The sequence below is a fragment of the Hyaena hyaena genome, unplaced genomic scaffold, assembly GCF_003009895.1.
Source record: "Hyaena hyaena isolate Hyena2069 unplaced genomic scaffold, ASM300989v1 scaffold_638, whole genome shotgun sequence".
Lineage (NCBI taxonomy): Eukaryota > Metazoa > Chordata > Mammalia > Carnivora > Hyaenidae > Hyaena > Hyaena hyaena.
The window spans coordinates 1,094,924-1,118,610 of NW_024081270.1; the positions used below are offsets into that span (position 1 = coordinate 1,094,924).

The window sequence follows — 23,687 nt, forward strand, 5'->3', positions numbered from 1 at the left end:
GTTTGCTAATCCAGCCGCATCAAAGTTAGTAAGATCAAACAGGGTCTTTCCATTTTAAGTCAAATCCAATTAGATAGTTCTGAAAATCGGCGCTGACAGAGAAGGCTGCTCCCACCAATGAGTTTTCCGTAAAATGAGCCCTGACTCATGGGGCAGCAACTCACAGATTCGGCTTGTAGTTCAGAGCCTCCTGTAAGCTCCCCTCCCATGGCTTGTGTCAGGTGTCCCGCTGCTGCCAGGTGGGGATCAGCCCCAGGGCTGGCCTCCTGTCCGGACATTGTACACGCCTCAGCACAGGCAGTTGGGCCGCTGGCATGGAGGATGGAACGGGGAACTAACAGCATCTCATCCCACATGTAATTTCTAAGGGGATCCAGAATGCAGAGCCGAGCCACCAGGCATGTGGTGCTGATGTAGAGAGATGTCCATGTTTTTGGAACAGCCCCCGGAGACCCCCCATGACACCTCCTCCTGCCACCAGCAGATACTGAGACACTCCATTACCAGGTGAGTGTGGGGCATCAGCCCAGGGGGGTGGAGGAGACCTAATTGTGCCCCACTGTGGGCCCATCCATGGCAGCATCAAGTCCTCTTTGGCCTCAACCCCTCTTTCAGGAAAACACTGGAAAAATGCAAGCACAGCATTTATTTATGAGGTTCCAAGCTACATCTGAGGAAGGAAAGATCAACAACAAAAGAGAGCCTCTCAGCCCAGCCCTGCTTACCAGCCCTGAGGTCCAGGGGTCCAGAGGGAAGGACTCTTGGGGTTGGGGAAGACAGTTTCCTCAGAATTTCTAGGCTTATCCCCCTCAAGCCTGCAGATATCCAGCAGAATATGTGGGCTTTCTGGAAACCTGAGGGCTGTAGTGGGTGGTGAGGGTACTCTAGGCCTGTGTTTTTGAGGAAAAATGCCCCCACAGTTAATGCTCCAAGCCTGGGTGCTCTGGGAATGGGCCAGCTGTAGGTGTGTTCAGAGGTTGTGGGCAATCCTCAGGGCTCTGGGGTCAGTGGTAGGCCTGGGGTCACTGGGCCCCTTGCAATGTCCCTCCTGCACAGAGTGGGGGTTTTCTGTCTCTGTAGCCCCAGTGACTGGCTGTGGTCTGTGCCACGGTAGGTGCTAAGGAGATGTTAAAAATAGAATATTAGAACTTGTCCAGCCCAGTATGCTGCTGCCCACCCCCCCCCCCCGCTCTGGTCTCCCCCTTGAGGCCTGATGGGCACCATGTGTCTGGAGGACTGGTGCCCGGGCAGGAGTGGTGCCCACCAGTGGTCAATAAGAATTCCTTGAATGCCTGATGTGTTAAGGAACGGGTCTTGATCCCAGTGTGAATGCTGAGGAGACAGTCACTGGGGTGGGGTGGGGGGGTCAGAGTGAGCAAGGGAAGGGATTGGGTTCAGTGGCTGGAGTCCCCCAAGACTCTGACACTTGGGGGGGGCGGCCAGAGATGGTATTTGTGGGTAAGATGTGCACCTTCCCTCCCAGCCCATCTTATCCCTCTCTGGCCCACCTCTCAGAAGTCTTCATGGAAGGGCCCCCTTGTAGGTAACTTCCGGTGTGTCTGATGACCAAAGTGTCACCTGGAGCACATGCCTGGGCAACGGGTCCCCCGTCAGGGTTCTGACCTTAAACCATGAGATTCATGTGCACACTTGGAACACCCCTTTCCAGGACAGCATCCTCAGCCAGGACTGAGGGAAGGAACCCTCTGGCATGGAGGCAGGTGCTTGGTCCTCGAGCCCTCAGAACAGGCCTTTCCCACGTGCGAGGGAGGCTCTGGGTGTGCTGTTGTCCATCACTTCCCTGCCGTCCGGCCCTTGCCTCTCCCCACAGGGGCCCCTCCAGGAAAAGCTCCTTGGGGTTCACCCCTTTCAATTTCCCTCCTCCTTCCCTCATGGAGGAAGGTCCTGATGTTCCCTCATAAAGCCATTGTTTCAGTTGGGAATGTCACCAGGAGAGAGCTGAGCCCAGGGTTGTCCTTGCTCGTACTTAATCAGGGGAGCTCAGGAGGGAATCAGAGCCACCACCAAGTCCTCCGATGTCTCCACAGGGAATGGACCCCATCAAGGCCCCAGGGCTCATCGACTTCAGGGAAGCCCTGCCCTCCATTCTGGCGTTCCTCCTTCCTTTCAGCGGTTGTGGGTTTTAGTTAGTTTCTGTGTGTGGTGTGAGAAAGGGGTCTGATGTTCTGCTTTCGGGTGTCCAGCTTTCCCAGCACCATTCATTGAAGAGACTGTCCTTTCACGATTGCGTATTATTGGCTACTTTGTTGTGAATTAATTGACCACATATGTGTGGATTTGCTTCTGGGCTCTCCATTCTGCTCCATTGGTCTTTCTGTCTCTTAGCCCATACATAGCATACTGTTTTGGTTACTATAGCTTTGTAATATATTTTCAGATCAGGGAATGTGTTGCTTCCTGGTTTGTTCTTCTTTATACAGATTCTTTGGCTATTCATGGTCCTCTGTGGTTTTATACACCTTTTAGCATTTTTCTAGTTCTGTGAAAAATGGTACTAGAATGTTGATCAGGAGGGATTACATTGAATCAGTACATCAGTTTGGGTAAAATGGACAATTATATAATATTCATTTTTATAATCCAGGAACACATAATATCTTTCTATTTATTTCTGTCTTTTTCAATTTCTTCATCAATGTCTTATTTTTATGGCGTATGTTTTTCATGTCTGTGGTAAAGTTTTTTCCTAATTGTTTTCTTAACTTCTTGTGATGGTTCATTATGAGTTTGTCCAATGTAATGATTTTTGTATCCTTCAATTTCAAGGTTTTATTTGTTTAAACTTTAAAAAAACTTTTATTTTTATTATTATCATTATTATTTTGGTGGAGTGATGTCGGGGAAGATAGGAAATCAAAATGGCATGTTTCTGCTATGTCCTAAGTCATCCACAGCATCCACAGCATAGTGGCCACTAATATAATTCTACCACAGTGTCCTTTAGAAATATGTTACATCTTGTAAACTGTGTCCAGATAGAGTTTGACCTCTATCATGAAATTTGATGCGTTCTATGCTTTTTTGGTATGTTATTGATATAGTTGTTTTGAGAAGTAATGTATTTTCCATGAATTTCCAACATACAGAAAGCCTGCAGTAACAGTAGAAATACTATTGGATCTCTACACTCAACTTCACCAGCTGTCATTTTACACAGTTGCCACTTCTTACTACATACTTGTTTGTTTTTTACTCAAAACAGGACACCTTCCCCAGGAACTGTCATAGAACCCCCAAACAGGGAAATCATTATGGTTTCCTCATTATAATCTAATCCAGAGGCCACTTCATCTGTCATCACCTGCCCAAACTCTGTGACAGTGACTTCTGTTGTGACCCATTTTACTGTTCTGAGATTTTCAATCGCTTCACAACCATGATTGATTTAAAGATCACAGAGGGCTCCAATCTGGGCAGCCTTTTCTGTGTGACTTCTGTCAATTAATGTTTTTAATCTTCGTTCATGTTGTGACATGTTTTAGTACTTCAGTTAATTATGGTTCAATTTATAAGACATAATAGTGACCATTTAAAAGATGTTTTGAAAGTTTTTTAAATGTTTATTTATTTTTGGGAGAGAGAGAGACAGAGCATGAGTAGCGGATGGACAGAGAGAGAGAGAGAAAGGGAAGGACAGAGGGAGAGAGGGAGGATGAACCTGAAACAGGCTCCAGGCTATGAGTTGTTGACACAGAGCCCAACAAGGGGCTTGAACCCATAAACTGTGAGATCATGATCTGAGCTGAAGTTGGACACTTAACTGGCTGAGCTACTCAGGCTCCCCTAAAAGATTTTTAAGTCTACAGTTGTATGCCACAAATATATTCCCATTGTGCACAGATCATCATGTTCCACCTTGAGAATGTCTAAATTCTGACCTAGTCAAAGTCTGTGTATATTAAACATTAACTCCCCATTCGCCTTTCCCCTCTGCCTGGCAACTATATTTTACTTTTTGTAGGTAAATTTGATTATTTTGGATACCTCAAAGAAGTAGAATCTTATAATAATCTTTTCTGTGATTGGATTATTACCCTTGCATAATGAATTGAAGGTTCATCCATATTGTGATACAAATCAGTACTTGAGTCCTTCACATGGCTGGGTAATATTCCATTGTGCATACATCACCCATTCACCCTTCTGTGGACACTTTGGTCAGCTTAGCCTTTTGACTATTGTGGATGATGGTGCTATGAATTTGAGGGAAGAAATACAGAGTGAGTCCCTGCTTTCAGATATTTCGGGTTTATACCCTGTGGTATATTAATTCTATTCTTAAGATTTTGAGGAACCCTCCCCCATTCAGTTTTCTTCAGTAGCTGCACAAATTTATTTCATTTCTTGATATACTGGAAGAACATTTCAGTTTATTAATCTACCGCATGTTGTATATTCACTTACCCATCGTGGCATGTTTCCATATTTTGTACCATTTTCCAATTGTGAACAGTATTGCTGTGAATATTTATGTAGACTTTGGTTATGACTATGGTCCTGGTTCATGATATGGATCATGATTATGGTTTATTCCTGTGATTTACAGTATCTAGTTAGAGTTCATGGTGTATGGTTTATAGATTATGGGTGTAGGATTCTTATGTTTAATGGTGTATGGCATATGGCTTTTTGGTTACACACCCTATGATTTGGGTGTTTTACTGTAAGGAGGTGGGAAGAAAAGTGTTATTGGGTATGAGATGGAATATTTTTTGTGGGTGAGTGGATGAGGGGGTGACCTGGTGGATGTTTGTGGCAGAGGGTTTAGGAAGTTCAGTGTGTGGTGTGTGGGGAGCTAGTAGACTTTGGATGGTGATGGTTTAAGGGTGAGTGAATAAGGGTTTGAGGGGCTAATTGCTTAGGTGGTAAGGGAGTGACAGTATTGAGTGCAGGTTTAGAAGGTTTTGGGGATGATTGCTTATTGACAGATTAGAGGGATCAGGTGGTAATAGTTTAGGGAGTAAGGGTTTAGGAGATGAGGATAGGAAGTTAGAGTGAGCCTTGAGTCATTGGAGATAATGGTTTACGTGTGCAGTAGAAAATACAAGGAGAACCCAGTTACCCAGAGGACTCATTAGGGAGAGCACTAAACTGAGTAACTAGAGTTTGTGGGTTCCAGCCTAGAGGTAGAAGATCTTGAGACAGCTAGGGTTTAGGATCAGGGTACATTCTGAATTCAGACACGTGGTTTGCAAATTTTTTCTCCCAGTTTGTGGCTTGTCTTTTGGTTCTTTGAACAAGGTTTATCAGGGTAGATGTTTGAAGTATATAAAGTCCGTGTTATCAGTTTTTCTCTTTTTTGGATTGGTCTTTGTGTTTGAGTTTTATTTTTTAAATTTTATTTATTTTGAGAGATTGGCACTGTCTGCACAGGGCCCATTGTGGTGCTGATCTCACTAATCATGAGATCATGACTTGAGCAGAAATCAAGAGTTAGAAGCTCAACTGACTGAGCTACCCAGATGCTGCTTGTGTTTTTATTTTATTTTATTTTATTTTATTTTATTTTATTTTATTTTATTTTATTTTATTTTTTGTTGCAAAAAGGTGATTTTATTAATGCAGGGGAACAGGAGCAGTGGGCAGGAAGAGCTGCCCCAGGACCAGGAGCAGAGACTGGTTACATACCATGGAGTTGAGGGATATAAAGTCCAGGGGAAGTTTCCAGTGAGATTTTCTTTCTTTTTTTTTTTTTTTTTTAATTTTTTTTTTTAATGTTTTATTTATTTATAGGAGAGAGACAGCGTGAGCAGGGGAGGGTCAGAGAGAGAGGGAGTCACAGACTGAAACAGGCTCCAGGCTCCGAGCTGGCAGTCAGCACAGAGCCTGACGCGGGGCTCGAACCCACGAACTGCGAGATCATGACCTAAGCGAAAGTCGGACACCCAACCGACTAAGCCACCCAGGCGCCCCAAGAGATTTTCATATGTTAAGAAGATTCACAGAATAGTAGAGACCTGGCTGTTGTCACGCTAAGGTTGTTCCCCCCCTCCTGCCCCAGCAAAGCATTAGCAGTAAGACAGTAGGGAATTCCTGGAGAAACGTTTTACTCTGCCTGCCTCAAGTATTTGTCAATGTGCTGCAGGTTATAAGGAAATTTAATTTTATCTGCTATTTCCTTCTGCCTTTGTTTCCCACATCATACCCCACCCCCAACAGTTTTGATCCTTAAAATATTTGAGGTTGCTGAGGGCAGAAGGTCTCATCTTCTGTAACTTCTGCCTGCTGAGTAGGGGCATATAGATGTCCCCCTACCTATGGGTCAACATTGGTCATATGGGGAAGGTATTTATATACAGGAGTCACCACAAGCAGAGGCAGCCAATCCAAGATAGGCAACATGTCTGAACCTCCTTGAGTAGAAAGGATCATCTGTCTTCCAGATTCTTCTTCATGCAGTCCCCACAGTATCCTGAGTATCCTGCACCTGCCAGGAAGTCACATTCTTTACTCACCTGGTAAGGGTGCGGGATAATGAGGTTTTTGGGGGGGTGATAGTAGGGTTCGTGGGGTCCAGGGTTGAAGACCAAGAAATAATTCTAGAAAACGTCTTTGGTGCACAAAGGTGATTTTATTGAAGCACAGGAACAAGACCCATGGGCAGAAAGAGCTGCCCCAGGATCATGACAACAGACTGGTTTTATACTGTGGGGTTGGGGGTGAGGTAAAGTCCAAGAGAAGTTTCCAGAGAGATTTTCATATGCTAAAGAAGACTCCCAGGATACTGGAGGCCTAGGTATTGTCAAGCTAGGGTTGTTTTTCCCTCTAGCAAAGAATTAGCATTAAGACAGTAAGGAGTTCCTGGAGAAACATTTTACTCTGCCAGCCTCAAGTATTTGTCAGTGGACTGCAGGTTATAAGGAAATTTAGTTCTATCTTCCATACCATTTCCTTCTGCCTTTGTTTCCCACATCACTATGGAGGGGAATGGAAACTTCAGTCCTGCAGGACTATGATCTCTATCAGTTAACAATTTTTTTTTCCTTTCCTTCCTTTTGGACACCCAGGAGTGCCTGAGGAATATCACACATATACCACCTTGTGTGTTTGGCGGGGGGGGGGGGGGGGGGGGGGGGGGGGGGGGGCTGTTAGCAGCCTATCAGCTTCCCTTATGCTCCCTCATGACTGGGAACTCTGTAAACAAGGTATCAGGGTAACATTTTCAAGGGGCTTTATTAACATTGTGCTTCATAGTCAGTCTGAGTTCCTTAAAGATGTGACCATTCTGGACAGGGTACTAACTTCCAGCAAAAAGGCAGGTTTTCTCCTTCCCTGAGAGTAGCCACAAGCAAGAGGATTGTAGCCTTAGCAATCAATATGAAAATGTTCCAAAAAGACCACACTTCTCAAAAGGCCCTAAATGAGGGTAAAGGAAGGAAATAGTACTCATCAGGTTTGCACCGTCTCAGAGCCCAGATGAAAAGGATGGGCACCATATAAATGATGAAGCTTGGGGTGGGGTGATAGTGGGGTTCGCGGGTCCAGAGCCTACAGCCAAGAAAGAATTCTTGAAGACATCTTTGGTGCAAAAAGGTGATTTTATTAAGGTACAGGGACAGGACCCATGGGCAGGAAGAGCTGCACCTTGTGTTTCCATTTTAAATTTATCTACAGTTTCCAATGAATTTTGGGGTAGGTTGTAAAGCTTATGTGTACATTTCATATGGTTTCCAATTAATTGTTTCTTACCTATTTGGGGCCACGTTGGGGGATAGGGCGCCATTTCCAAAATGTAATGGATTCAGCAGGTGGCCAGAAGGGGGCGCCGCGTCCACGGCCCCGGAGCGCAGCGTGTCCTGCGCTACCTTCACTGCCTGCAGGGGGCGCCGGAGCCCCGCTCCCCGACGCTCTCACGCGCACTCAGCCCCGCCTCCCGCGTGACGGAGCTCGGCGTCCCCACGTCCCGCCATGGGGCTTCGGAGGACGTGGCCCGAGACACGAACCGGCCTCCTCAGGAGCCGCGCGGGAGGAGCAGGTGAGGAGAAAGCGAGGCGGGGGGAGGAGGGGGAGCTTCCGGAGCAGACACCGCTGAGGGCGTCGGTGTTCAGGGGGCCTGGCGGGGTAGGCCCGGCGGGGTGGGGCCTGGCGCGGCTCGTGCGCGGTGACGCGGGGTCCAGCGGGGGCTGTGCAAGCGGCCGTCGGCTCTTCCAGCTCAGGGGCCGCGGGGCCGCGCGTCGCTGTTTCTGCTCCGCGCCGACTCGGTTCCCGCCGCGTCCTCACGCGGTTTGCGGCCCGCGAGCAGGTGCCCGGGCGGTGCTCGCGCTCCCGCCGCTGTGGCCCCGCGGGTAGGGGGGCCGGTTCCGCGTGAGACACGGCGTCATGAGGCGTCGTGAGGAGTTCGGTGCCGATGGCCCCGGTTGTGCCGATCGCCCAGGGGGAGGAAGGACGTTGTCACAGGACGGATTCCCCCGCGTCCAGGAGCACAGAGTGGCGTTCCGTCCCCGCGCGTCTCCCTGCGTTTCTGTCACCAGCGTCCTGTCGTCCTAGAGAGCAGGCCTGTCCCCTCCTCGCTCAGAGTGCCTCCCGGGCACGTGGTTCCTTCTGACATAGGTGTCAGCGGGTCCGTCTCTTCGTGTCTCTTTCCGATGGGTCGTCATGCGTGTGTCGATATGCACGTGGGTTTCTGTGTCCGTGTCGTGTCCTGCGAGTGTACGCATTTATTAGTTCTGTTTACCTTCAATATAATACCTCCAGCTTCTACCAGGAAAAATGGGTTCACTTGGGACAAGGAAAGTATTTGTCCTCCTGTGCCTGGCGTATTTCACTCAGCATGTCTGCGAGAGTCAATCCGTGTTGTAGCGGAAATTCCGGTCTTTTGTAAGGCTGAGCTGTATTCCGTTGTGTGTAGACCACAATTTGTGCATTTATTCATCTGTCAGCCGTCACTTGAGTTGCTTCCATCTCTTCGCTGTTGTAAAGAAGCTGCTGTGACTTAGGGAACGTGAATATCCGCTCAAGGCTTTGCTTTCAGTTTCCGGGTGTGTGTGTGCAGGGGTGCAGTTCTGTGCGCACTTTCTGAGGAACCCCGCACTGTGCTCCACAGCCGCGCCGTTTTCCTTATTCCTCTCTATGGCAGAATAATGTTGCTGTTTATGGGTAGGCCCAGTGTGTTTCTCCATTCACCCACCGATGGGCATTTGCGTAGTTTTTCTACCATTTGGCTACTGTGAACCGTGCTGCTGTGTATGCTTGTGCGTGTGCATGTGGGTAGGGGTAGGGTAGGGATAGGGATAGAGGAAGATCCCAGGACGATCCAGGATCTCATCAGCCAGCAGTGCAGAGATCTGAGTTGAGGCTGTAGGGGGAAGTTGGTGGTCCGGATTAGTGTTCAAGTCCCTCCCGACACCCGTTGTGCACCTCGATCATGGCTTTATTAAAGCCGTGGTGATGTTCCATGTTCCATGCTGTTTAAGCCGCCACCACTTCTGGGCCCCCTGTCCCTGGTTTTCTGAGACCCGGAAATTGGGTCCCCATGTGCAGAGCGCCTTGGCTAGGGTGAGGGTTCCAACCAGGGGAGTTGCCAGGGCAGAAGGGACACCAGCCCTGTGATCTCCCTGGAGGTGAGGGCGCATGCGCGGTTGCGAGTCAGGTATAGGGTTTCAGACTGACTGAGGCTTAGGGGTAATGGTAGCGTTAGGGTTAGTATTTAGGTTAGGGTTAGAGTAAGATCCCAGGATGCTCTAGGAACTGATCACTCAGCAGTGCAGTGCTCTCCCTGGAGGGTTGAGTTTGAGGATGCAGGGAAAGGTGTCGGTCAGGTTTAGTGTTTGGGTTCAAGGGTCAGTCTCTTCTGTGGGCCAAGCTATGGTAACGCCTTAGGATACCCCTTGTGCAGCTCATTCCGGGCTTTGTTCATGTCACGGTGATGTTCCACATTCCATGCTGATTAAGCCTGTTACCTCCTCTCGGCCCCTGTCCCTGGTTTTCTCAGACCTAGGAGTTGGGTCCGCCTGGGGAGAGCCTTGGCTAGGGTCAGGGTTCCGTCCAGTGGAGTCGCCAGGGCAGAAGTGCCACCAGTCCCGTGATGTCCCTGGAGGGCTGAAGTGAGGGTGCATGCGTGGGTGCGGGTTAGCTGTAGGTTTACAGATGGAGGGAGGGTTAGCTTTAGGGTTAGTCTTAGGGTTAGGGTTCTATCCCAGGAGACCCCAGGCACTGAACCCCCAGCAGTGCAGTGCTCTATCCAGACGACGGAGTTGAGGGTGCATTGGAGGGGCCGGTCAGGCTTAGGCTTGGGGTTCCAAGGCCAGCCCTCTCTTTGGGCTAGGTTAGAGACGGGCCTCAGGACACCCCTCATGCAGCTCCATCGGGGCTTGGCAATGGCATGGTGATGTTCCTTGTTCCACGCCGAGTAATCCAGCACCGCCTCCAGGCCGCGTGTCCCTGGTTTTCTGAGACCTAGGAATTGGGTTCCCATGGGAGACAGCCTTGGCTAGAGATAGAGTTCCTCCCAGGAGAGTCGCCAGGGCACAAGTCACACCAGCCTCGTGATCTCCCTGGAGGTCTAAAGTAAGGGCGCATGCGCGGGTGCGAGTCACGTGTAGGGGTGGGGCTAGGGTTAGAGTAGGATCCCAGGATGACCCAGGATCTCTTCAGCCAGCAGTGCAGTGATCTCCCCGGAGGTTTGAGTTTAAGGTGCAGAGGTAGTTGCCGGTCAGGCTTGGTGCTTCAGTTCAAGTCGCAGCCTACTCTGGTTTTCTTTAGTGATAGGTTTTGATCTCTTTTTCCTTATTCTTTGCATATTTATGAGTGATATTTGATATATGGCCACCATTAAGTTTTTATATAATTTCTTTGCATTTAGAAGTTTGTACTAAGTTGATGGTCATTTAACTTTGAACCCATTATTTTTTCCTCCATATGTTTTGGTACATGTTATTATATTTTATATCCATTTTTGTGAGTTCCTTGGTTGATTTTTTTACAGAAATACTCATTTTTACTGGATTTGTATTTTCTACTTTTTGCCTCTTTTGGTCTCCTTTCCAAAGAATCCCTCTTAATATTTCTTGCTGTACCTATTTAGTGATACAAACTCCTTTAGTTTTTGGGAAAATCTGTCTCCTTTTATTCTGAATGATAGCCTTGCTGGATAGAGTATTCTTGGCTGCTGATTTTTCCATTCTCTACCTTGACTAGGTCAGGTCACTCGCTTCTGGCTTGCCAAGATTCTGCTGATGAGTCTGTAGCTGTCCTTTGTTGGCTGGTGGCTCTGCAGCAGGGCATCCGGGGAGTCGAGGCTGTGCAGAGTGACTCGGTGGCTGGGGGAGACATAGGAGGGTGGCTGGGTGTACACAGCTGTATCTGCGGTGCAGATGTGCACAGCGTGCCGTGGCAGCTTTGCACGCAGCAGGCTGGAACAGGCGCCCATATGGCTTTAAGAGAGTTTGCCCTGACCCAAGTGCTGAGGCCAGCAGGCTTCGAGTGGGTGAGTCCCCCAGAGATCTCTTGGGACAGCCACACTGCTAGCGGGTTAGGTAGCAAGGGTCTGTGCAGCCCAACCCCCTGGTAGGTGCTTCTGCGCTTATTCTGGGGAGTGGGGTAGAAAAGTGGGGCCTGTGAGCTCCCTCATCGTTGGAGAAGTCACCCAACCAGCCAGAAATCAGCATGAACACATCTGTCTCCTGTGGCCTCTGGCATAGTGTAAACTGCCATGTTTACATTGCCTCTCCACACAGGCAGGGTCCTGGCTATCACTCACCCTCCTGGATCACCCGGTGCTGAGTCAGCTGACCTCCTAAGCTCCAGGATCCAAACTCAAGGAATTCGGCCCTTCTGGTTTTGAAAGCCAGATGTTACGGGGATTAGTCTTCCCTGTTTGAGCTCCCTGGGGTCAGGGCTCATTTTCTCTGCCTTCTCTGCAGGCAGCTGTCTTCCTTTCTGACCTTCCTAACAGTTCAGGTGCAGCTTCTCTCTGTTGAGTTGTGGAGTTTGTTCTGCTAGTCTTTGGATCTCTCTCTGGCTTATGGACTTGGATGTGAATGTTATGTAGTTGAAAACATGGGGCAGGGTGAGCTCAGGGTCCTCTTACTCTATTATAAATTTTTTAAATGTCTTAATTTTTTGGATTTTTAATAAGTGGTTACACAGACTCCTATCATCCATGCACTTTAGGATTAGAAAGGAACTAACCCACATTTTATTCTAGTATTTAATGTTTTGAAACTATATTTAATGAGGTATAATTTACATAAATAGCCTTAAAGGGTATCCTTTGATGACACTTGATCTCATGGATATAACCCCATGAAGTTATAAAGTTTATTTCTAAACCTTAAATCATGATCTGTTTGTGCCTAATGTTAATGTTTCTCTTGTGGTAAGGAATCAATTTTTTTTTTTTTTTTTACGTTTTCAGGTGTTGTCCAGATGTCTGAATGCCTCCATTGGGGTACCTCCGTTTCCAATAGTCTATATTCCTGTGAGTATTGCATCCGTTGGACTTTATCCTCTATTGTATCACTCTGTTCATATAATTTTGTTGTGCTACTTTAAGGATGAGGGCTTCATAATTGAATTTTCACTAAATGACACTAGCTGCAGTTCAAATTATGACACAAAGCACGGGCTTCCTGTGTTAGGCATTCAGAAACAAGTTAGATATCCTCTCGGTACTTGAGCTGAGAATGTCACTCTGTCTTTTTGCCAGCCCTCTTTGCCACCATCAGAGACAAGAATCCCCTTTTGTTCACACAGCTACGAAGGTGAAGCCAGTAGAGAAAAGTCCACTTTCTTCCCTTCCCTTCCTTTCTTCTCTGGAACTCCCTGCCGCTACCTTCTGCCTGCCCCTCCCTCTGACTCAGTCTCCCAGGCCCACTCATCCACTCCAGCCAATTGTCAGGGTGACCTCCAGCTGCTGGCCTGTGCCCTGGCCATCCCTCATTGAGGAAACTGGAGGAGGATTATGGAGTTCATGGTACCAATGAAGATATCTCTGGTCCCTAGAGCCCTCCTGCACATGGTGCTGTGTGGGGAGAGCTGACCTCCTGGGCCAGGGTCTGACTCCACGTGTGGCCTCCTCACACATGCCATCTCCCACAGTCACTGCTGGTCCCTCCTCCTTACCCACCATTAGAAGTCAGCCATATCCTAGAGACAGACACATGTCTGTCTGACCCTGAGGCACCAGGGAGACAGTGAATATTTCTCTGATAAATGAGCACAAACACCCCTGAAATCTAGATATAAGAAGTTCCCGCCACCCCATAAAACTCCCTTGGGCTCCCCTGCACAAAGGGTGATCTCGCTACTATCCTCCATCACCACCATTTCTGTCAGTTTGTTTCCTGTCTGTACAGAAACCCCACTGTCTGCAGTGATAGGGAGTGAAGAGACTAGGTCCTCCTAGAAGCAGGTGCTGACACAGAGACAGAACAGTGGAGGGTTATTAAGGGTCATAGAAAGGACAAAGTGTAGGGGGCAGGGTGTGTAGGGAAAGCATTCAGGCAGAGCTGACACACCTTTTAAAAATTATATAATCACTGTAGTCGGTCACTTTGCACAGTCCTCTTCAAATTTCAGAATCAGTGAGATTTAAGAGATTTTGGTTAAGTTCCCTATGATCTTATGTTTTCCTACATGCACTCTGTCTTCTGTACTTTATCTGTGGCCTCAGGTGAACACTTTCATGTGTGGCTGCATGTAATGGAAAATTATTGTGTTTAGCTCTCAGATGTAGATCTCTGAATATACACATTCTCATAATTTTCTTTCTTTGTCTGGTAGGACATGAATTTTAATAGAAAAATGAGGGTCTCTGTCTTATCGTTTCAAACAGCAATTCCTGGACTGAGGTGTTAACAGTCTTCGTTGAATGAATTTCCACGAACGTCTTTTTTTGATGATCATTGTGTGGAGATAACTTCATTGAAACTGTGAGAAGGTGAGTGAATACTTCCCAGACATTTTGAAGATGTTTTATGTATTTAATGTATTCTTTAATAATGTTCTTGACACAAATATTACCCCTATTTCACAGCTGAGGCTCTGAGTAGGTCTCACTGAGAACTGGTATGACGGCTTGAGACAGCAGGAACATGGGCAAAGACTAGGGATATTGTGAGAGAAGTTTGAGGAGATGGAAAGCTATAATCAGGGTGATGACAGGGGTCCAGCAGGGGTGGCTTCTGGCCAACCCTGAATTGTAGGTTGAACCCAGACTGAAGTCCAATGCAGGCACTCAGCTGATCTTGATCCTATCTCACTGAGGGATATGAACTTGGGCAGACACGCATTTCCATAAGACCAAGTTAAATTTCCCATATCTCCAGGGCATTTTCCCCCTACAAATATCTAGAACCTTCAGAAAACCCAGGGACATAACCATCTTTTTAGATGATTACCTAGGTGTACTTTGGCAACACTGACATTCCAGGGATGAACCCTGCATTGTGCATGGAGAGTGACCCCCACATGGCAGCTCTGTGTGGACCTCACACTCCCTGCTCAGGTTGTTGCCCAGGAATGACCTCCAACTGGATCTCACTGACCCCAACCTCCTCCCCTCTGCACCTCCTCAAACTCTGCTTACTGTCTACAACTTGTCTTCTATTTCTGAGTGATTCAAGTTTCCCCAGTTCCTTTACTGGTGCTTTGATTATGATGATCACAAGATCTGAGTCACTTAATGCATGTATCCCTTTCACACAGGACCCCTGAAGCAGTAAAGTTAGGGGTACGCCTCATTCTGTACAGAACTCAAGACACAGTGTCTCCAAAATACCCACCAGTACTGCTGCTACGTCTGCTTTTGTGTAAAAAATCCTCTTTCCTTTTGACCAGAGAAACCTCTAGCTCACTTTCATACAGGGAAGTGACACTGCCCAATGTATGTATGTCCTGGGAAACTTGAGATATGTTCAATGTCCTCAGGCAGGTTGGCAGTTGAGATCCCAAGACTCCCAACCATCTCTACATCATTCCCACCAATAAGATGAATATGTGTTACCAGTCACTCACCCATTTCAGGTCATCTTAACAAATACAGTAGGTGGAGGAGGGGGAGGTGGCCCATATAGCCCATGATTGGTGATGAAGAGTGGTCCATGGGGTAGGGTCTGCAAGGCGATCCAGGGACGGGACCAGGCCCTCTTGCATACATAATGGCCTGTGGAACAGAAGTGAACGCTGTGGTCATAGGACAGAACAGGCACTGACACCGGCAAAGAGCAGAAACCCAAAGAAGCAGAGCTCATCTCCCGCCAGCTTCCCCACCTCCAGGTTCCAAGAGGGTAGCATCAGTGCCAAAATCTCCGCCCATACTTTGGGTTTCGCCTACAGCTTTGGGGTGGTGAATGGATGTTATTGGCATAAACTAGTGTCCCCACATGCCTGGAAACGTAGAACAGCAAGCCGTCTCTTCCTAGAAGATTTAGGGACTTAATACCAAATTAACAAATTAGCATATTCCAGATAGATGCTTTCCTAAGTCCAGGATCACCTTTCCCCTCCATTCAGAGGCTGCATATTTGTATGTGAAGAACTGCAGAATGAGAAAGAATGGAAATTCCAGTCTCCACACAGGGAACCCTAGCCCTCATGGCTCAAAGATCTGCCTCTGCCGATGTGCTTCTCTCCCAGCAGTGGGGTCTTCTCCTCTCTGGAAGTGCTGTCTGTGGGCACAGAGACACATGGGGCGATGGGGATCCTGAGGTCCAGCAGAGGACCTGGAAAAGCATGCTCTTAGAGAAGCAGGTAACCTATACCTGTTAGTTGGATTCAGCTAATGCATTTTCTTTTTTTTTAAAGTTTTTTTTTAATGTTTATTTATTTATTTATTTACTTGGAGGGAGAGAGAGAGAGAGAGAGACAGCGTGAGCAGAGGAGGGTCAGAGAGAGAGGGAGTCACAGACTGAAATAGGCTCCAGGCTCTGAGCTGGCAGTCAGCACAGAGCCCGACGCGGGGCTCGAACCCACGAACCGCGAGATCATGACCTAAGCGAAAGTAGGACGCTTAACCGACTAAGCCACCCAGGCGCCCCTCAGCTAATGCATTTTCATGCAGAGTGCTTCTCAGCCAAACTACAGCACGCTTTACAGGGTAATTGTGTCCTCTGGAAAAATGAGCTCAAATTGTAAATAACAGAATTAACACAAATGCACTTTGATTTTTTTTTTGTGTTTTAGCTGTACCCATGACAAAGGACACAGCAGAACCTGATCATGTGAACACAAGTGAAGGACACGGTGGGGACTGGCCACGCAGGTAATTTTGGGTTTTTTCTCTTTACAACTGAAGTTTCGGTGCATTTTTTCTGCAACAAATATGTCACCTCTTAGAGTTCAGGATATTTAAACCCAGGGCACACCCGAAGGGATTCTGGACAGCACGTTTACCAAAAAAAGGTGGAATGTTGAAGGGTATGAAATTTCTTTCATCAAAGAACACTCTAAATTACACATAAGTTGTAGTGAAAGCAGTTTGTATTTTGAGATTCTAAGGAGATCCACAGATTTTCCTGAATGCATTAAAACCCTTGACAGAAACAGGAAAGGAAGAAACAGCAAGAGCAACGATTCCACACTGAGGAGGCCCCGAAGGAATAAGGCGAGCCGGGGGGCTTCCAAGGGGAGTGTGGTGTCGTCCTCCTTGATTTAGTCCAGGAACACACTGGGAAGATCCTATGTTCCTCACCCCTACGCACAGTTAGCTTCTAAACTTACCACAGAGAGATGCCAGGTGGAAAACAAGAATGTCTGTAGACTTGGGGGTAAAGGTTGTGCATTTGGGGAAAAAACCCAGCAGATAGAGCATATGACACACAAACCAGAGACAATGGCAGGAGAGCGTGCTGTATAGAAAGATGTGGGTGTCCAGAAAAACAAGTGAAAATGGCCACAGCATTTACCTTGTGCTTCTCGGCAGTTTGGGGACAGTCAGTATTCATGGCACTCTCGGGAGTGACACCTGCTTCTGGATCTGGGATGGAGGTTTATCCTGATTTGAGTAGACTGTTTGGAGATTCAAAAGCAAAAAACCCTGCCCTCATTCTTCAGACAACTGAAGATCTTGGCCCCAGTCAGATCTCAAATCACATGCAGAGGGTATCCCACGTGCCTCAGGTGATCCCCAGGAAGAACTTGAAGAACTACCCCTTATCACTTGATGAAGACTCCTAAAAGCCCTGATTCCAATGTATTAATACATCACTCATCGGATGAGTATGGATGGCTGGGGGCACAAGTAGATGGATAGACCTTAGGCTGTGTGTCATGCCCCACAGTGCTCAGCACATGGACGAGGGACAGGGCAGTTCTGCTGAACCTCTATGTCTGCTTCTCTGCAGACAGCCCCATTCCTTCTCCACAAGAGATACCTGTACCAACCATGACAAAGATGATCTGTCGATCATGAGAGACCTGAGGAATGTGGTAATGGCGGCAGACACATTTTCCCTTGCAGAGCAATGGTCTGTGGTACCACCTCTGCACTTTGGCCAAAGACCCAACAACAACAAAAATAAGAGGGTGCTTTGCAAGTCAACTCCTACTGCCCAGATCATCTTACCAAGTGTTGTAGATCAAGGGGCTCAGGGTGGTCTTCAGGGCCACCAAGGTTCAGGAGATGGATGTGCCCAGAAGCCCATTAGTAGGCCTCCAGGGTAGGGCATGCAGAATGTTCCAGTTAATGGAGGAGGTCCCCATAGAGCCACACTGCCCTGCAGCACAGAAGTGACAGCTATGTGCATCTGCCAGAGAACAACACCAAAAGCAGCTGAAACCCAGAGAAGAATGTGTCAGCACCTGCCACCTTCTCTGCCACCAGGATCCAGGAGAGTAGCATCAGTATCTGAAAACTCTGTCCTTGCCACTGGGTACTACTTACAGCTTGGGGTAGTAGATGCAAGAGGTGAAACTACTGTCACCATACATCATTGCCCATGTTTGCAAAAGCCAAATGGCAAGGGTCCTATCCTAGAGGATTCACAGAGGTAATTACAGACTAATGAAGTAGCATTCTTCCAGGCAGACATCCATGTCCAGGTTCACCCTGCATCCCTCCTCGGAGGCGCCTGCAGATGCGCTGTGTTTGGTATATTAAGAACACACACACAGGAAAAAATGAGTGTGAACGAACCGCTCCTCTTCTGCTCCTGGAATCACAGCCACTCCTGGGGAAAGTTCTCCAGCCAGCCCCTCACTGTGACCCCTCTGTTCCTCTGCCTGAGAAAGGGGTCTTCCCTCTTCAAGTGCTGTCAGCGGCCTCGAGGACCTCTGGGGAGTGGAGGATGCCTGGAGTCTTGCAGGGAAAAGCTGTGAGGAACAAGGTACTTGTGAATGTCTACAAAGCTCAGGTGTGCTCATCTTAATTCATGGGGAATTCTGATTTTAAGCAGACTACAGGACCCAGAGTCATTATGCCCAACAGAAGAAAGAGGTAGAAATTCACATAATGCAAATGTGTTTTGCTTTCTGGGATAAAACTCCTGGGATATGTCATGAGACTGTATCAGCTCTAGCAGTGACTGGGGACACAACCAGAAACAGCTCCTATAAACACCATTGAAGGAGACAGTGTTCAAATGATTTTTACCTAAGGTATGGCTGGAAGGTTTCCAGACAACTCAGTTGCCAATAAAGATGGGAAGGTGAGGAGTGATGACACTGACTTTGTGTCGGGCCACTCTCAACTGCACAGGGCACAAAGTATGAAGTTGCAGTCATGATGTCTTTTTGCACTTTTGAATTTCAACTAATAACACAGACTTTTAACAGGGTAATCTCCTGGCCAGAATCAAGAAAGGAGAAACGGGCACCCTCTTACACTGTTGGTGGGAATGTAAACTGGTACAGTCCCTCTGGAAAACAGTGTGGAGGTTCCTCAAAAAATTAACAATAGAACTCCCCTGTGACCGAGCAATAGCACTGGTAGGAATTTACCCAAGGGATACAGAAATGCTGAGGCATAGGAGCACATGTACCCCAATGTTCATAGCAGCACTCTCGACAATAGCCAAAACCTGGAAAGAGCCTAAGTGTCCATCAACGGACGAATGGATCAAGAAGATGTGGTTTATCTATACCATGGAATACTCCATGGCAATGAGAAACAATGAAATCTGGCCATGTGCAGCAACATGGATGGACCTTGAGGGTGTTATGCTGAGCGAAATAAGTCAGGCAGAGAAGGACAAATATCATGTGTTTGCACGTATAGGAGGATTAGGAGGAACTTGACGGAGGAACAAGGGGGGAAATGGTGGGGGAAAGGGAGAGAGGCAAACCATGAGAGACTCTTGAATGCTGACAAAAACTGAGAACTGCTGGATGTGGGGGGGGGGTGGGCATGGAGGAGGGCACTTGTGGGGATGAGCACTGGATGTTATGTGGAAACTAATTTGACAATAAACTATTTGTAAAAAAAAAAGAAAAAAGAAGGAAGACACGGCAGCCACACTGTTCCCACAGAGGTGAGGTCTGGAAGAAGTCACCCAGGCCAGGAGACTTCTATTTGGAGTGTGGGGTCATCCTCCTCTCGTTATTTCCAGGAACACAGGGCTAGTCTTAAGGTTCTCAGCCTCTAAGCACTTTGGTCTTCTAAACTTACCATACAAAGACGACAGGCTGAAAATAGCGAAGGCTGTGGGCTCCCAGGATAAGAGTGTGCCCTTGGAAAACAAACAACAAGCAGACATATCACACAACACACAACAGACAAGGCCAGGAGAGCATGCTGTACAGAAAGATGAGAGTTTCCCAAAAGAGTCACCACTGAGAATGGCCTCAGCACTTACCTTGTCTTTGTCTGCATTCTTGGTAGAGTCAGAGCTGCTGTAACTCACAGAGGTCACACCAGTTTCTGGATCTGCTAAAGGCCCTGGAAGGGATAGAGATTTCTTCTGGTTTTAGTGGACTGTGCGGAATAAAAACAAGCCCTCATCTCATTCTTCACATATCTTGAACTTTTCTCTACACTCAGGTCCCTGACCAGAGGCAGCGGGTAATTCCACATGGCTCAGGTGACCCCCATTGGTCAGGGGGAGAACCATCCCCTCACAGTAATGCAGACCCCATGGTGCCCTGGTTCATGTTTTTCATAATGAAACAAATAAGTGTAGACATGTCAGGATCAACTAGCAATTTAGAATTCATCAGTAAAACAGAGCTCTCTCTGTGCATCATGGGAAATCACTATTTCATTACAGACTAAGAATAAATATGAGGACACCTGTGTGGCTCAGTTAGTTAAGCATCCAACTCTTGATTTCATCATGATCATCATCTCACAGCTTGTGAGTTCAAGCCCACCATTGGGCTCCTCACTGACAGTGTGGAGCCTGCTTGGGATTCTCTCTCTGCCTCTTTCTCCATCCCTCGCAGACATACTCACTCTCAATAAAAAGAAATAAACTTCAAAAAGAATAAAACTGAGAATACTGATTTGACATATATCATCAATGAATCCTGAAGACAGGTATGTTTCTTCAGGCTCCAGGTGGGTTGTACAATCTTTTTGCTTATCTATACACTGCCTTCCACATGGGAACAGTTATTATACAAGTATTTCTAAATAGAAATGTATTTAGACCAATATTACACCAATGAGAAAAGGAAAACTCTGGGAATTTAGCAGTGAAGCTGCAGAGTTGCACTGATAACATCAGAGGACTAAGCTATATGGAACTTGAATTTAGGAAGGGAGGGCTATGGCTCACAAGAAAATAAAACAAAAAGAATGTTAAAATAGTAACTAAATGACCTTCTCCTCAAATAAACTAACATAAAGTCTCCACATTGAATCAAGGTGGGAACGAGGATGAGGCCCTGTCATCCCCTCCAGGCTCATCTCTTCAGGTAGGGGGAGGCTGGAGGAGCTGGGAGGGTCCGCAGTCAGGGGAGGGGTGTGAGCTCCACCAGCCACAGGGACAGGTGCCCTGCTGCCCGGGGCAGCAGAGGAGAACACCCTCCTGTCACCCCTTCGGACGACCTGCTGTTAGTGCTTGTGGTTCTTTCCAGGCCACACGATGATCAGAACAGGCTGCGCAGCAGAAATCAGGATGCTGCACGTACCATGTGCTCCTTGCCTCTCCTCGGGGGGCCTGCGTCTCTGGCCTTCTAGGCACTGGTTTCTGCCTTGTGCGTCCCTCAGGAAGCCTCTTTCCTTTCATCCCATCTAGTTCTGGATACAGAAAAAGAACAGACTTCCATAAGTTTTGCAACACCACGTACTCTACTAGACAACAAACAGCGTGGGCGTCATCCCTCAAAACACCCATAAAGAGGCAAGTCAAACTACCACACCTGTGTTTCAAGTAGGAGACCTCCCTGCTCTGCTCCACCATCTCCCTCTCCCAGATCTGAGTCTTGTTCTGGGGGAGAGAAACACATCCGACTTCAGTCGTGCCAGACTGGGGGCCAAAACAAGAGGAGGGAAAAGAAAACCCTTCCCCAGTTGTCCTGAGCATTCTTCTCACGAACTGCAATCTGAAAATGCCAACAATGAACAGCCCGTGTATAGGGATTCTGAGGGCGACTACACTCAGCCGCATGAGGTACAAAGGGCTCAGTATGTCAGGCAGAACTCAGGTTACCTGGGGTCTGAAGGTGAGCTGTGCCTGCTGCAGCTGTTCTCGTGCTTGTTCAGTTTGTTGCCTGTGAGTTACAACTGCTCTCATCAAATAAGGCCCAATATTGGGTATGATTTTAAATAATCTGCCCATGTTCCCATCAACCTCATTTCTGTCCTCTGATATAATTTACTCTTACACATGAAACGTTTTTCACATGATTACAAATGTACAGTAGGCTCAAAGCTATTGTTCCATCCTTTCCTACATACTCATTATTCCATGCCTGTAGGGTTCATAGAATTCCTCCCCCTTGTCAATCTTCCCCTAATTCATCATGTGACAAGTGTCTTTATCACAAACTTCTGTTCTCCTTTAACCTATATCCTCACCATGTTTCCCAGGGTTGCAAAGACCAGGGCCATTAAATGTCACCATCATGTGGATGAGTATCATTCATCCTACAACACACTGCTTTTCCTACAGATTATGACAGTGGACACCACCCCCAGGAACGTTGGCATGGATGAAGTTTCCACAGTCTGGGCATTGCTTGAGATCCACAAATGTTTAGAAACTGAATCGTTTTGTTCTTTCTACACATGACCTTTTTGATCTGTTAATACTCTAGGCATATGTCCTCTGAATTTTTGTTTATATTCCTATGCTGAGTCTAAACATTGTAAAAAGGTTAAAAACAAAAAATGAACAGAGGTTTCATGAGCTGCTGGTAATTAGTAGCTGAACTTGCTTGTACTTGTTTATTTCTTCCTTAGTTATGTTCAAATTTTACTTGCAGCTGCCAGCTGATTCTTCCTTGCCTCCAATTCACAGTGTGTCATTTTCAGCTTCCTAAGATGGGAAAGACATATAAACAGTCAAAGTTCAGAAATTCTGCCTTTTTACATCCCAGCACTCTTGAAGACCTATGCAAAGATGCCTTGCCCCACCTCTCCCATAAATGCACAAACTGACATCACCATCAGAGAAATGAAGCAAACACCCCATTTAAGTTAAAAGAAAATTCAACCTCTATCTGCTGCCACATCTCTGCTTTTGGGGCAGTCTTTCTAGTCATCTGCTTCTACTCCATCATAAAGTCATCAAATATCATTGCACTTTGTGCTCCCAGAGTTGGTCTTTTGTTTGTAATGGTGAAGGCTCATTTCAGCCATGTGACAAACCATGTCTGACCAACTGTACCCATCAGGATGAAGCAGGGTAGTCTTACACCTATTCTAGTCTTACACCTCCATGGGGAGCCCTGATATTCAGTACAAAAGGTACCCTGACACAGACAATCATCCTGAAAGGTGACCTTCCAGGATATGGCTTCACCAACATTGCAGCTCATGCTCAGACATCACTAGGGGTCAGGAGTGCAACCCTGCCTCTACCTTCACATATGCTGGTGGAGGAAAAGGCCAATCTTAGAGCAGCAACATCTCCTGAAGTATAATCTGATATAAACTGTCACACGGTCTGGGTTTATCTCCAGGAAACAGATTTTAGATGGAAAATTCTCAACTTCATGGAGCCAATCTATTTTAACAAGACTGAGTTCATTAATAGTGAAGGCAGCAAAGGGAAGTGTGTACAAAGGCTGGTTTGCTGTGTTGCCGTCAGACTGTTTTGTTCGTGGTGTCGATTTCAAGGGTTTCAACTTGACACTAGATGTACTCAACAATCACATTTAAAATTGAAAATCTCTTAGAAACAGAGACAAAAGCACTCGACAGAGAAAAGCACGCGCGTTTCCTTCTGGCCTCTCAGGCAGTCCTTCAGCAAATGCTTTCTGGAGTGGTTGTAATGTAGTGGCTCTGCTGTAAGGGGTTTAAGATAGAAAGGTTGTCAGGGTGCTGTACCTAGTCCCAGAAAGACCTACAAATTTAACAAAAACAAGAAGGCGGTGAGACAGAGCAGGCCCTAACCCCAGGTATGGGAAGGACTCACATAAAGCTGAGTCTCCAGGCAAGAAAAGGAAGAGTTTATTTCCCATCGTGAAGGAGGGACTCTAAAGTCCCTGACCTCCTCCTGCGAGCAAAAGGAAATACTGCACAAAGGAGGAAATGTGTGAGGGAATGCACAAATTTTTTGTTTTTTTTTTTATTTTACAAATAGTTTATTGTCAAATTAGTTTCCAAATAACATAACTCAGTGCTC

At 47.0% G+C, this 23,687-nt stretch overlaps 2 long non-coding RNA genes across 3 annotated transcripts; one reads left to right on the forward strand and one right to left on the reverse strand.

Annotated features, from left to right (window-relative positions):
* The first annotated feature begins 7,902 nt into the window (after positions 1 to 7,902).
* Positions 7,903 to 21,262, forward strand: LOC120219694. Its single transcript, XR_005525364.1, has 5 exons — positions 7,903 to 7,996; positions 12,377 to 12,439; positions 13,796 to 13,900; positions 16,144 to 16,222; positions 21,135 to 21,262. It is a non-coding gene; the product is annotated as an uncharacterized LOC120219694 (long non-coding RNA).
* On the reverse strand, positions 17,491 to 22,266 carry LOC120219695. 2 transcript variants are annotated; one of them, XR_005525365.1, is made up of 7 exons: positions 21,917 to 22,266; positions 21,549 to 21,609; positions 21,259 to 21,326; positions 21,028 to 21,136; positions 19,752 to 19,834; positions 19,565 to 19,625; positions 17,491 to 17,705 (listed from the first exon to the last, which is right to left on the reverse strand). It is a non-coding gene; the product is annotated as an uncharacterized LOC120219695 (long non-coding RNA). The 2 variants fall into 2 exon arrangements; XR_005525366.1 differs by lacking the exon at positions 19,565 to 19,625.
* Positions 22,267 to 23,687: the final 1,421 nt, after the last annotated feature.